Below are 5019 nucleotides of genomic sequence, written 5' to 3'. Positions count from 1 at the left end.
ACTCTGTAACGATCATATATAATAGACAAAGGAAACCCATGTATTCTGACAATCTCCTTCACAAACTTCTCTGCAGCTGAATGAGCCGTATAAGGATGCTTCAAGGTAAAAAAATGAGCATACTTACTCAAACGATCCACCACTATACAAATTGCATCCACTCCATTAGATTTTGGTAACCCTCCAATAAAATCCATAGATAATTTCTCCTATATCTAATTCGGTATCGGAATAGGCTCAATAAGCCGGCTGGAGACAAGGTTGAGGTTTTGTTTGTTTGGCACACATTACACTCCGCCACAAACTTCTGCACATCCTACTTCAAATTTGGCCAGTGAAATCATCTTTGAGTCCTTTTAGTCGTCTTTAACACCCCTGAATGACCTCCCATCATACCACTGTGATATTCCTCCAAGATCATAGCAATGTGTTTTGATCCTTTCCGTAAAACTAGTCTATCTTTATAGAAAAGACGATCACCTTTCACAGTATAACCGGTTTTTCACACGAACCAAACAGGAAGTCACGAAAGGTTTGTTGAATCTGCTCATCTCCATCAATTTTATCAAACACATCTTGCATCCGAAGAGTAGAGACTTGTTGTGTCAAGGCCATCATCATCTCGATTATTGGGAAAGACTGCTCCATAATAACGCACGAAAGACCATCAGCTACCTTCTTATCAATACCAGCTTTATATATGATCTCAAAATCATATCCTAAAAGCTTGGTAAGCCACTTCTGTTGTCCATAAAAAACATCCCTTTGATCAAGCAAAAACTTCAAACTCTTTTGGTTAGTAAAAATTGTGAATCTTCTCCCCATTAGATAGTGTTTCCATTTCTTCACCACCATTACAATAGCCATAAGTTCTCTTTCATAAACAGGCTTCAATTGCTCTCTATCAGTTAAGTCATTACCAAAGTATGCTATTGGTCACTGACTCTGCATGAAAACCGCTCCAAAACCATACCCTGAGGCATCCGATTCTATTATAAACTGTTCTTGAAAGTTTGGCAAAGCAAGAACCAGAGCATTGATCATCCTTTGTTTGAGTATATCAAACGATTTTTGTTCTTTACTTCCCCAGTCAAACGCTTCTCTCTTCAACAGATCAGTCAATGGTCTCGCTATAACTCCATAAGACTTCACAAAACGTCTATAGTACCCGGTAAGCCCCAAGAAACTTCTCAGCTCTTTCACTGTTTTTGGAGCTGGCCACTTAGAGATTTCTTCTGTTTTAGCTGAATCAGTCGCAACTCCTTCAGCCAAAATCACATGGCCCAAGTACTCCATTTTATTCTGGCCAAATGAACATTTCTTCTTAATAGAAATCAACTGATGCTAAATCAACAACTCCAAGACTTCTTTCAGATGACTCACATGCTCTTCAACATTGCAACTATAGATCAGGATATCATAGAAGAATACTAACACAAAAGGCCTCAACAATGGTTTGGAAACCTCATTCATTAAAGCTTGGAGCGTTGCCAGTGTGTTAGACAATCCAACTGGCATTAGAACAGAGACTCATAATGCCCAATATGAGTTCAAATCGCTGTTGTTTCAGTATCAGCTTCCTCCATTATTATCTGGTGATACCCTGAGCGCAGATCCAACTTAGAAAAAACACAAGCACCACCCTCCAACCAGTGCCGGTCCAACATCTTATGATGCCCCAAGCCAATTAAAAAAACAATGTCCTTATATATAATTCAAAATCGTATAACAAGAGTAATAAAAAATGAAACTTCCATAAAACAATCAAATATCAAAAATGTTTATAAAAAAAACAATAGAATCAAAGATACTTATTGTTGAAATATTGATCTTCTTACATTTTTTTCCTGCAAAATCATTCATTGAATTTATGTAGTCGAGTCTTTCAACTATAGCTGTCTCAATTGATAACAGAACCAACCCATTTAATCTCTTTTGTAACAGGGTAGACCGCAAATAGTTCTTTATCAGTTTTAACTTCGAAAAACTTCGTTCAGCTATTGCAACTGATACCGAAATTGACAAATTGTCAACAATATGCAGTAAGCAATTTCTTTGTTTTGATAGCAATCTTCTTATTAATGGTTAAATTTTAATTAGGGTTTCCATTTAATTATAATTTTTTTTTTTTTGACAACATCAACTAAAACTAACTAGAAACTCCAACCGGTCTAGCAAGCCAAACCGGTGGGATTGAATCGACATAAAGCAAAGCTGAAGGAGAACTCCTCGCACCGCGTGCAAGCTTGTCCGCCAAAGTATTTTGTGCTCTAAGGATATGTCTGATCCGGAATTGAAGGAAGAAAGTCTTACTGCGATTGAATTCTTCTATATGTGTAGAGAAAGCAGGCCATTCATCAGGTGTCGACACCATCTTCACCAGCTGAGAACAATCCGTTGCAAACACTACGTCAGAAAATTGGAGGGTCTTCATGCATTCCATTGCCCAGATTAGTGCTTCAAACTCAGCATGCAAGGGTGACAAACTTCTACGAAGATTCATTGCCCCCATCATGACATCAGTCGATCCACTCTTTCTGCAAAACCAACCTTGTCCCGTAAATATGTCTTCCTCTTTCCAAGCTCCGTCAATATAACAAACTCTAGAAACTTCCAGGTCTAAATCCGCAGATTGTTGTAAACTCCCATTATATGAATTCTCCCTAGGGTCATTCACGGTTAACTGTGCCTCCATCCATAGCTTACTTTCCACCTCGGCCAACCGCAATATCTCCTGTGGATTGCCATCCTTATAATATATTACTACTAACAATTTAATAATATATTTAACTACTATATTTTTTAATAAACAGTTTATTGATATTGTTAAAAGATCCGACAAATATCATTCTTATTAATTATGCCCCAAGTATTATTTTAGCAACTTTATAAACTTTAATTATCTATAAAAAAAAACTAAAACATGCCCCTTGAAATTTGCTGCCCTAAGCAGCCGCTTCACCCGCTTATCCTAAAGTCCGGCCCTGCCTCCAACTCATCTAAAAGCTGATCTATTAACTGAATATGGAATTTATCCGGTATTGTAGCTTTTTTTACTCTACGGTAATCAACACAGAACCTCCAAGTTTTGTCCTTTTTCTTAACCAGGAGTACTGGACTTGCATAAGGACTTCTACTTTACCTTATCACACCAGATTAAAGCATTTCATCAACTAACTTCTCCATCTCTTCCATGTGAGAGTGGGGATATCTATACGGTCTCATACAAATAGGTTTGGTCCCAGGGATTAATTGAATTGAATGCTCATACCCTCGTTTAGGAGGCAACTGTTTGGGCTCAGCAAACCCTTCTTGAAAGTGTTCCAGAACTTGTTGAATTTATGTCGGAAATCCTTCGCAATGTCTTTGAGATTCTTCCACTGATTGCAAACCAAGCACGACTGAAACCATATCCAAACCCATCTCCTTGTTAGAAATAGACGGATCACCTTTCAATATCCATTTCTTGTAAGAAAGGGTTTGATTCTCGCAATCAAATTCACACTTCCCTAAGATTCGAAGCCGTTGAACACCGAGGATGATATTGACACTGCTAGGTTCTAAAATGATAAAATAATTCTTCAAATCAATTGACTGCACCATCAAAGAAACCTGTGTGCAAACCCTGGTTCAGTAACCACAATTCCTGTACCCACTTTGATCTGCATCTTCGATTTGTGCTCTCGCTTCGATTGAGTTTTAAAGACAATCATTGAAGGAGATTAAATTGTGTGTAGCTCCACTATCTATCATCACCAGTATCTTCGTCTTGCTAATTCAACTTCTTCGTTGTTGTTGGTGAGGAAAGTCCAAAAAATGAGAATAGTGACAATTCCATCACCTCTACAACCATATCATTCACATCTTCAATAGAATCATGAAACTCTTCATCCATTTCATCCTCCTTTAGAACCACTATCACATACAACTTTCTGTAGCAACAATTGTGCGCATTGGACAACTTCTTATCACAAGTATAACATATATCATCTCTTCTCTTAGCAACATACTCTGCTTCAGACAGTTTATACGGAATTGTAGTTGTATTATTATGTCTGTTACCCATCTGTTTATATCTTACTTTTGTACTCAATTGACTTGTATCATTAGTTTGGCTTCAATTTTTTCGAACAGCCTGATTAAGTGGTGCATTTCTGAAAGTGAGTCCTTGACCTTGCTTTAATGTACAATTCTCGAAAGGTTTCCCCGTAAACATTTTGAAAAAGTCACTATCCTCCATCATTATTATTGTTGCGATGAAATTAGCTGGAAAAAAGCTTGACGACAAAACAATAAAAGAAGCAAACTAAAACTTAATGAAAGATAGATATGGGAAATGAGAGAAGAGACTTGTAACCATAGATCATTAGTTTAACTGGAAAGGATTTTTGGACATTGTGTCAGAGGTCTCAAGTTAGAGTGGCCAATGGGACGAAACTAATATAACATGATGTGTTTTCGGGCCTGGGAGAATTACGGGCTTTGATCCGAACCTCCTGGTATTGAAAAAAGAGAGAAGAAACTCATAAAAAAGCTTCACTTAGATTTTTAAGCCGATGTTCGAAAAAAACAATGAAATCTGATTCACGACCGATGTTGAAAGACCCAACAGATGGGTTTTTAGTGCGGTTGGTAATTGTCTCATATTCGTACATGTTAATTTCTCTGGATATGGAAGATGAGGAAGATGAGTTTTCTTGGTTGACTGATAGGAAAAAAGATTATTGTAGACACTAGATTAGGTAAAAATATATTATTAGATCAAGAAAGGCTAGATGAATTAAATTTTTTGAAGTTTATTGGAGATGTGTGGTGTAGTGACTTTGGAAAGGAAAATGCCAACTCACAATAGAAATAAGTTTTAACAATATTTTATGCTGAGTATAACAAATGTTTATGTTATTAGTATTAGCATTATGCTCTACGTTATTCGATAAACATTTGTTAGAAAAATAGTTACTAACAAAATAGTCTTAATGCTCTTCAAATATTTTCTAGTCAATGCTCTTATATGAAACT

This window comes from Brassica napus, chromosome A9, assembly GCF_020379485.1.
Source record: "Brassica napus cultivar Da-Ae chromosome A9, Da-Ae, whole genome shotgun sequence".
In the NCBI taxonomy this organism is placed as follows: domain Eukaryota; kingdom Viridiplantae; phylum Streptophyta; class Magnoliopsida; order Brassicales; family Brassicaceae; genus Brassica; species Brassica napus.
This window is presented reverse-complemented; position numbering follows the sequence as displayed.